The sequence below is a fragment of the Hordeum vulgare genome, chromosome 4H (assembly GCF_904849725.1).
Source record: "Hordeum vulgare subsp. vulgare chromosome 4H, MorexV3_pseudomolecules_assembly, whole genome shotgun sequence".
Lineage (NCBI taxonomy): Eukaryota > Viridiplantae > Streptophyta > Magnoliopsida > Poales > Poaceae > Hordeum > Hordeum vulgare.
Window position 1 is genome coordinate 152,431,437 of NC_058521.1, and position 10,992 is coordinate 152,442,428.

Below are 10,992 nucleotides of genomic sequence, written 5' to 3' on the forward strand. Positions count from 1 at the left end.
ATCAAGCATCACAAGCATTCACAAAAATATTAATTTGTCCTTATATTTTAGATAAGTTAATTTAGTCAGGAGAGTCAAACACAGGGTGTGACAGACCATTCCCCTTAGGAAAATCTCGTCCTCGAGATTTCTAGGCTAGGCGTTGGAGAGATACTGAATTTTAAGTTGGAGGTAGTTTTCGCATCCCCATGTTGCTGTTGTGGGTCTTGAGGTGCTTGATGATACAACTTAGAATGCTCCGCACGTCCTTTACTGATCGTGAGAAGGTTCTGGCAATAAGTTAGGCTTGACTGAGGGTCAAGGGCTTGGTGCACTAAGTTCTCGCAAGTGTATGACTTGCATGTCTATCCCAAGGTCGGAATACGTTGCATGGTAACATGCTTGGGTTGGGTCTCGTACATGAGTCTAAGCTCACAGGCTTAGTGTTTAGAACAGGTTCTACCATCTCAGAAGGTTCGTGAGGGGTCCTGGATGAGCTGGCTACCCAAGAGTATAGACTAGTCATCCACTCCCAAGGTGTGTGTGGCTCGGCAAGCGGGTGAATCACCTTTAGTAGGTTTTCACCATGATCCAATTAGGACTCGGGTCCTTCGTTTGGACCAAGAAGAAGCTCTCTGATTTATCTCATTGTCCAAAGGTTTCTTCGACTTGAATCGTCGAGGCTTCTTCACATCGTTGATGTAGTCGGCGCAGGATTAGTGGTTGACTTCTACTGCTTCTTCTTCTTCGCCGTGGTTTCCCTAACCACCGCGGTTCTTCTTCTTGTGTTGGGTAGGACAGACTTCCGCGGCCTTGAGGTTTCTTCGAGAATCCCACCTTCTCGATATAACACCTTACTCTCGAGGGGCATAGCGACCGGTGTTCTTGGGGCTTCTCCAAACAGGACTAAAGTGTTCCTCCTCTTATTGGGTGGATAAGTATGTCATCCATGAGGATAACAACATACTTACCAAAGCACCACATAAGCACAGTGCTCACGAGACAAGTGAGGAGAACCGGATCTTGGTATGGGTGGTCACTGGCCGGGAGGTTCGTAGTCCAACATGATCTAGTCCTTCATGCCCATTTTCATCATAGACACGATGGGTGGTGGTCGGGTGGAGTACTCTCCATATTCCAACGACTTAGACCCGTTTCCTATTGTCATAATCCGATCACCTTATGGCTCGTTGAAGCTTTGGGGTTTCAAGGAACTTAGGACGTGAGTGAACATCTATCATCTTATCCTAAGCACATTCCTTAGATGCCAATAATCTGACCTCTCACTCTGGACAAAAATCACCCTATTTCAACAAAGTTACCATCTCAGATAAGTCAATTCCACACTAGTCATGCTAGTCGACTCCAGGGTTTGAGGGAAGACCTTAACCTAAATCTCATAGGTATATTATAACTATGTTACACATGCACCCCTATGTAAAAATCCTCGGGAGAGCATACAAGCTTCTAAGCATGAATTAAGGCACCACAAATTCAAATGTCCAGCTAGATCATCCAATGGAGAGGATAATGCATTCCTATATTAAGGAAACATGTAGTATACTACTCGAGGGTCTTGTTTCCTTCCTACGAACCCAATCAAGTGGTTCATTATTCCACCAATATTCATTTGACACATTGCTCCTACAAATCCAGTATTGCTGGAGTTCTACATAATCACTTAGAGTCCTAATAATCCACATATTACTGCACACCAAAGTATATCCACCAACTTCCAATATCATGGCCAACTAATCTACAAGGCTATGCTTATACAGGTTCGTAAGTTATTTCTACAACTCCAATTACTTGTACTTGTTATCCACCGAGAAACATGGTATCATGATCGATATCGTCAGGCTAAATCCGATTTATTCCAATCCATGTGGTCTCTGTCATCATTGATACTCCATTAAGGTTGCCTAGTTAAACCCGAAACTCAAGTCCAAAAAGAACTTTTACTCATTACTCCAAGTCTTTATGGTAAAATCATAAAACACTGTCAACTACTTGATAAAGTCAATTATGCCACCAAGAATTATTGCTCCTGATCATAATTGTCCTACTGAATCCAAACTTACTCCAGGAACATGTAGGTTATGCTACTTATCAACTTGTTCCACCAAGTTCACCTACCTTTATAAGGGTCTTACGATCCACCAAGATAGTCTAGTTATATCCTCAAGACACCTATCATCATCTCAACAAACCATAGTATAATATTCTTGTATCCGAGAACGACCCTTCTTATGGCATCGGGGTTTTGGTGCTAGCTTAAGATTGAAGGATGCTCGTTCAGTGTGATCGCTTGTTCCATAAGGAACCTGGTGCTAAGCAGGGTTTACTGGTGCTCAACGAGTGTTCTGGCAGATCCATGTATTAGACACGTGACCAGAAATTTGAGTTGGGAAGCTTGTGAGGGTTAGTCTGGTCTAGAGAGGGGTTTCCAATCTTGAGGGAAGCATAACTTCTAAAGGTCGCGCCTGGTTGAGCATGTCATATGTCGCGTCTTCACTGTCAATTGTGTGCCGAAGCGAATCCTTGGTGTATCTAGTCTTGCTGGTCTTCATCTCTCGAGAAGGATGAGAGAGAGAACAACAACACAAAGCGGAGTGCCTAAGGGGTGTTATAGTGAAGTGCAATCAAACGAGTGTCGCAATCCAATTCAAACATCAAGATACGACATGTGTTGTAATCGCGTACTCGTTGCCTGAGGCAAAAGCGGGACTTATATCGAGCACAATCAAACAATATCAAGCAATCACACATCATGGTTCCATCTGAACCATTTCACGGACTCGACTTTGTATAGGGGATTCACGACTCATTCTACCCTAGGGGTTCTTTGACTCAACAGTCGTTCTTGCTTTGTGTCTCGAAGAGGGCCCGCTCAGTCTTCTAGGTCTTCTCATGGTGTTGCCACGTCTCCTGGTGTTGATTGCCGAAGCGACTTGGGTTGAGCTGAAAAGAATTCTTGACGACTTCTCGTCTGGTGAGCTACCGACGAGGGTGGTTCTGCATGGCTGACGTTGACAGGGTCTTCTGTTGTGTCTATAACCTTGCCATTGTCTTCATGCCTTCCAAGGCATCGAGAGTTCCAAGTGACAACTTTTATCCAGTAACATCAGCAAGGTATGAAAGAGTTTCGATGTGTCTGCCACATTGATCACTTTATCAACACCTAGAGCGGGGGATGAAGAGAACCTTTTTCCTGCTCACTAAGGTGAGGCGGACCAAATGGCGAGGTTCTCATCCACCGGTGGTGGTCGACACAACATTGATAATGACAGGGTTGCTCTATTAGTGATGCATATCATATTCTTGCACATCTTATGTCCTGTTCATCGTAGGTGAAGGTTGCATCACTCTGGAACATTGTCGAGGGCGTCACCATCTTCTGGGCCTCGATGTCCTCGTTCTGTTGGTGTCGTCTGGTCGTAGCGTTGCCATCCTTGTCTTCCAAGTATGTGGCCGATTTCTCGGAAAGGTTGCTTCCTTCCAAGTTACCCACGACGATTTTAAGTAATCCGGTGATCAGAGGGCATAAGGGTGCTAGCGACCATTTGCAGGTTTTGAAAAAGCAAATTAGAAAAGTCGAGAGAATAAGGGTGGAAGTGCTAAGGTAAAACCTTAGCTTTATTTGAAGATTTAGGAGAGGTGAGAAACATAGAGGTTTTGCAAGTAGTTTTGAAGGGCCTCGAAAACAGTTTGTCCTAACTAACGTCCGTGCTAACTAAGGGCTTCCTATAGTCAGGACGGCTCTGATACCAGCTCTGTGGGGACCCCAACTTACCAGTCGAGATCGTCGAAGGAACATGCTAAGTGATCCCATAGATCAATGCTCACCGAACACACTGAACTGAATAACAAGAGTCTTACATCTATACATGTCGTTTGATACAAAAAATTACCATTGCGGTCAAGTCTTACCTATATAGTGCCTTCAAGGCAAACACACCAAACTTGACCAATAGCGGAGATATTGGTCGAAAGCGTGAACCCATGCCACCAGCCTTAACCTACAGGCATTCTAACTGGGAAGCGTCCTAGCTCGCAGGAACGTCATCAAGTTACTCTTCACCATTTCCAGCTCTCTCATACCTGGTCAATGAAATAACCAGTGGCAAGCCAATGAGTACTTTCAATGTACTCGCAAACATCCCATGATGTGGAACAAGGTAATAAAGGAACATGAACTAGCATAAGGATGCAACCTTTGTGGAAAGGAGGTTTTTCTTTAATTGCAGTAACATGGTGAAGTGTATGTATAATAATGCATTATAAGCTAGAGGGTAATCATAAGAATAGGTTACAGATATCAACATATCTGTTGACGGTTGAACACCTAAGGTTCGCCCTATATGCTAAGTCACCGGACTTGACAATATCATATTTCTCCACCCCCCCCCCCCACACACACACTTGGTTTATGCAGAAATGACTGGACGTAGTTTAAGAAGGATAACCCAACCGTGCCTGACCGTGGACACGGCTATTCGAATAGTTTTACACTCTGCAGAGGTTGTACGCTATACCAACGAGACCCGGGAAACTTCCGTGCCATCCACGAATCGCGGTATATAACATATCAAGGTAAGTACCCGATCATTGCCTTTCCCCTAACGACACTAGACAAAGACTCCACTCGATTGGTACCCAACCCACATGATGTACGTCATACGAGCACCAACTATGGACCATATCATCCGTGCAGGGACCAATGGTCTGCCCGGAACACATAAAAATGGCATAGTCGACCTACCTGGTACGACCCCGACACGAGAGTGACCTCATCACTCCCGCCACTAGTAATGTTATCTCTTTGCTAGCACCGACCAAAGTAATCAACAAAGCCCCGTCCCATAAAGGGGTATCGTGGTCGCACATGTAAGGTTGGGAAGGTCGACACATCATAAATATAATCCCATTTCCGAAACCACTCACACCAAACCTTTCTGGTACACCGCTTCTTTCTGAAGTGGTCTTCCAGCTCAACACCATCACCCTCGGGCATTAGTGGCACCCGACGGGTTTTTTGAAAAAACCTTTGATTCCATCTTGTGTTACCATTGTCATGCATATCCTCATCCTATACATAGCACTAGTACTAGATGCCAACTTTTATAAGCGTGACCCTCATAGGTGGTAGGGTCATGCTCAATGCAAGTGCTCCAGAGGAGCTATCGGAAACACCCTACCGAGGGGTTACCGACTAATTCATGATCATATGCATCAGAGTAAAGTATTCAACATGGCATGCGTAATTTTTTTTCTCAGACATGGTCAAAGGGCTGCTTGCATTTGCTCACATAAGTAATCGGGGTCTTCGAGGTCTTCCGGTCCAAATCCGAGTACTCTGTTTACTCCGTCAACTATCGTCGAAAACAATCACAGTAAGCAACACAGCAAGCAGAAACAAAAGTGCTATATAAATAGGAGTTTTATTTTTCTTGGACCTCTCTGGTCATAAGAAATATAGTTGAAGCTTCCTCTAGGAGATTTGGACCATTAGGAATTTTTGAATGGACGAAAGGAGGAATAGGTGATCCTTTAAGAAGCCTACAGAAAACATTCTGCTAAAAATGAGTGCAGGCAATAATTTAGCAGAGCATGATTTTAGAAACATTTAGGAAGTTGTTTCACTGGAGTTGGAGTGGATATGAATATTCTAGGGATTTTCTAACATTGGATAAAGAGCAAAAAGGAGTTATTTATTTAATGCAACAGAAACATGCCAGATAAAATTGTTGACTAATGCTTCAAAAGTAGTGCATGATATAAGAAGACGCTGGCATTTGAATATTAACCCCATAGAAAAGTCTTTTGGAAAAATGTGCAATGCACATATCTGGATAGATCTTGAATTGAGGAACATGTAGACATTTGAATCATCAGATTTGGATACAAATGAATTTATTGTGGATTTTAGAAGTTCCCTAAAATGGAGAAAAAGGCTGAAATGGCTATACCGAAGGCCATGAGGCGCTCAAGGCGTCACATAGTGGCTGGGCCGGCCCAACCGCACGGCTACACGCGTGACGGCCATGCCGGAGGCGTGTTACGCGAATTACACCTCCTACGCGGGGGATGCGGTATTAGCTGGGGCGCAGCCACTTAAACAGGGGCTCGACCAGTGGGAGGCTGACACGGTGCCCCACCGGTGAGGTGATCCTCCTACCTCCTGCTGGCATGCAAGAGAGGCAGGGGAGCCCGACCAGGCTGGTGCTTGTGCCTGCCCCCGGCGATGGCCGACACTGCTGATGGGCCAGGGGGTCGCGCCGCCCCCATTCCGTAGCCTGGTGAACACGAGGAAGGGCCGGAGCAGCACCGGCGAAGCGGCCGCAGAGGGACCGGTGGCCAGCTCTGGCCTCGGGCCATACGGCGTCCCGGGGCGCCACAGTGATGCGAGGACATCCGCAGCGGCTAGGGGAAGACTCCGCACAGGTCAGGGCCGAGGAAGGAGCCTGCCTGGCTCGGTTTTTTGCACGTAGGCCCGTGGCAGCTTCGGCCATTTTCGTGGATGCAGGGCGCATGAGAAGAGAGGGGATGAGCTCGGGTGTTTGTGGGAGTTAGGAGGAGTGAAGGGCAAAAGAGGGCTCGAGAAAAGGGAATGCATCAACGGGGAGAGACGAGGGGAGCTTGGATGCGCCTCAGTACTCGCTAGGCACGACGGCCACGCGTGCCAGAGCTACCTTGGCCGTTTTCTAGTGTCGGGGAGGGGAAGGACCGGTCAAAGTGGGTCCCCTGGCACACTTAGACATGCTGTGGTGGCCTGATCACTGCTAAAATTTAGAAATTTGCCATATGCCATGGCGGACAGCAAAGGGGGACACCTCGGACAGCAAAGGCCTTTGTCGTGTGTCAACAGACGGCGAACTGGACGGCAAACAAAAACCCGGTGAAGGGCCTCTTTGCCTTCTGCATTGGGACAGCTAACGGCAAAGGATCATTGCCGTGAGGGGGCAGACGGCAAATAATATGGGACGCCACATCTACGGGCACCTTCGTCAAGTGCTAACGGTGGCCTGCTGGGCCCACATATCCTCTGCCGTCTGCCATGGACCCTTTGCCGTCTGCCATCATTGTGGGCTGACGGCAAAGGTGCCACCGAAGCCCCTCTAGTTTGCCCCTTTTCCGTCTGCCCTTGGACCCTTTGCCGTCTGCCATCCTTGTGGGCAGACGACAAAGCGTGCAAATGACCCTTTGCCGTTTGCCACCCAGTTTGCTTCGACAACCCAGTTTAGGCCCTTTGCCGTCTGCTATAACTCCTCTGCCGTTGGTGGGCAGACGGTAAAGAGTCCAAACTGCCACTATTTATTTTATTTTTAATAATATCCAGCAATTTTCACACAAATCAGGAATATATATATATTTGATAGTTTCATGCATAATACATAATATATATATTTGACATTTTTATCCATAATCCATAATACATAATATATTTCACACAAACTTCCCCATACTCATAACCATATTAAAATAAGTTTCATCCATAATACATACATATTATGCAAGTTTGATCCATACTAAACCATATATTACACTAGTTTCATCCATACATACAAAGTTTCATATCCATTTACTACAATAGTTTCAATCCAAGCTTCCGTGAAGCCATTTTAAAAGAAACCATATTGAAGCACTCCATCAATATAATCTAAGCTTCCGTGAAGTGAATGTAATCTGCAAAATGGGAAATAAGTAACTTAGAAGAAGAAGACTAGATGAAGAGCAGAAGAAATAAATAAGTTTCATATCCATTTAGCTCCAAAAAGACATACTTAACTAATTTAGCCCCAAGAAGAGGAGAAGAGGAGAAATGAAAAGAAGGAAGAAGAAGAAGAAGAAGATAAGAAGAGAAGAAGGAGAAGAAGAAGGAGAAGAAGGAGGAAGTTCTTCTCCTCCTTCTCGTTCTTCTTCTCCTTCTCCTTCTCTTCTTCTTCTCTTTTTCTTCTTCTTCCTTCTTTTCATTTCCCCTCTTCTCCTCTCCTCCTTCCCCTTCTTCTTCTCCTTCTCCTTCTCTTCTTCTGTTCCTCTTCTTCTTATTCCTTCTTTTCATTTCTCCTCTTCTCCTCTTCTTGGAGCTAAATTAGCTAAGTATGTCTTTTTGGAGCTAATTATGTCATTTTAGAGGAAAACAAGCTAAGTATATAATATTCATGAGCTAACCATGGTTCTTATGCCATTTTGAGCTTATTATGTCATTTTGGAGCTAAATTAGTCATTTTAATGAGCTAACAAAGGTTCTTATGATGATTTTTCCTAACTACGCTAATTATGTCATTTTGGAGGATAATTAGCTAAGTATGTCTTTGTTGGGGAAAATAAGCTACGTAGAAGAAGAAAGAGAAGAAGCGAGAAGAGAAGAAGAAAAAGAAGAAGGAGGAGGAGGAGATCGAGGAGGAGAAGGAGAAGGTGAATGAGGAGGAGAAGAAGAAGAAAAGAAGAAGAGAACAAGAAGGAGAAGAAGACGGAGAAGAAGGAGGAGAGAAGAAGAAGGAGAAGGAATAGGTCATCTTGGAGCTACGTAAGCCTTATTATGTCATTTAGGAGAGAACTTAGCTAAGTATAGGTAATTTTTTATTAAATAGGCCATTTTGGAGCTAACTAAGCTAATTATGTCCCAATTTGGCTTAATCGACCACCTCTTCTCGCGGGTCGCCGGCACGAGCAGGAGCCCCGAACTACCACGCTCGTAGACGGTGGCCCCCTCACCCAGCTCCTCGTCGCTATCAGCATGGCCACTTGGCTCAGGCTAACCCAGATCAACCCAGGTATCCCACTGGGTCTTTGGGGACGTACCCTCATCATTGCTTTGCTCCGGAGTCGCCTGGAACGAAGCCTTTGGGACACGAGTCTCGTGGGTCGAAGGCTCATCAACCTGACGCTCGTGAAACGGAGACCGTGTAGCCTCCACCTCAGATGAATCGACCCTAGCAGTCATGTGCTCATGTGAATCAGCTTGGGGTGGAGGCGAGGAAGGCGTGGCAGCCATCGCCCTACCTCTCCCGCGGCCATGTGAACCTTTAGTACAACATAAATACCAACATGAGTAATAAAATGTATATAAATATCAACATGAGTACAACATAAATACCAACATCGGTACAACAAAAATACAAACATGAGTAATACCTTTAGTACCTCTCGGCTTCGCAGGGGGTCGACCTCCTCTCATGGGGGCCGCAGGAGTCGAAGGAGCGGCCACTCCATGCAGAGTAGAGAGCAACACTCTCCGAAGAGGCGAGGCAGGAATGGAAGTACCCATCCCACCACCCGCTGGCGAATAAGGAGCCCCGGAGTGCTTTCGACCCTTTCCCACCATCTTTCAACACGTGTCATGACAAAAAGTAAATGAAATTAGTACAATATAAATACCAACACGAGTAATAAAATGTATATAATTTAAGTGTATCATCATCATAAATACCAACATGACTAATAAAAATTGATACCTAACATGAACTCAAAATTTATATATAGTAATAGTTGAATAACTGACATGAACTTATAACAATCGTGCTCGTCTATATATGCTTCGGGGTTAATAAATGCATCATGATCATCACTATCATCAATAAATGGATCATCATCATCCCTATCAGGAAGAACATGTGGAAGGCCACCATTATGTAATCGGTCAAGAAGTGACAGGTCATCCACAGCAGTAACCTCTTCTTATTCCGGCTCTTCCTGTTCGGGCTGAGGGGTTAAGACGGATTTACTGTCGCTGTCTAATTCAATGTTCTGGGGTGAAGTAGAGCGGTTCTTTAAACGTTTCTTGGACATACGTGTTTCTTGGAAGAATTCTCCTTCATATGTGTCTGGGTTAATGTGAGGTTCGTAATCCTCTTCATTGAGGTTAGGTGGTCTAAAATGTGGCGGCACTTCATAAACGACATCCCAACCTTTCAGATTTGGATCAGTTTGGCAGGCCCACGGTAGATAGAAAACTTGTGTCGCCCGTTGAGCCGTAATATAGACATCGGTAACATCTAAGTGGGTGTTTTGGTTGATTTCGACTAGTCCTATATGTTCATGAGTCCTTCTAGTCTCCCTCGGCTCAAACCAATAACATTTGAAGACTATGACGGTCGGTGGGTTTTCACCATAGAATAGAAGTTCATAAATTGCTTCAACTCTTCCATAATAGTCGGTGCCTCCTTCATCGATAGCAGAGACAGAACAACTTGTAGTCTTTAGGTCGGGATATATAGCCCTTTGCCAAAGGTACAAAGTGATACCCGTTGATGTTGTATTTGTCAAATTAACATACCTTATATTCAAAACCCTTGGCGACTTGTCTCAACTCGGCATCCATAGGCTCAGCATCAGCCTACAAGTTTAATACGAAAGAATGGATGCATTAGCCACAAATTGGACCAAGAAATCAAATGGCCCATTAATGGTAATTAATTACCCTTTGTTTGAACCAAGAGATGAAACCGGTATAGTCGCCTCCATGCTTAGCGAGAAGCTCATACTCTTCGACGGAATCCTTTTCGATGACCACTCCATCCAAGAATTCGGCGACGTATCGACTATATCAAATATCCGGGAATAAGAGTAGTTCAAAGGAATTAGAAGTTGCGGAACAATAATTTACCGAGAACTTACTCGATGTACGACCGCACTTCTGTTAGGTTGGTGAAGATATACAATGAAATGGTCTGCCATTCTTCGACATCCAACGATTTCCCTTTCGAAGCACCGGATGGTGCGAGCTTCCCTTTGAATAGGCTGAGGTTGGATCGACCTTATTTAGGTTCGCCATCATTGTACCGAGGCTTCGGGTTATGCAAGTGATGATTTTTGGCTCCGTAGTGTGCTGTCACGAAGTTTGTCGCCTCCACATTAATGAATGCCTTGGCCATCGATGCTTCAATTCTACATTTATTTTTACATTTAGCTCGAAGCATCTTCTGCATCCTCTTAGTTGAGTAGCATCATTGATTTTGAATAGGCCCTCCAATCTTGCCTTGGTCGGGAGATGCAAAATCAAATGCTGCA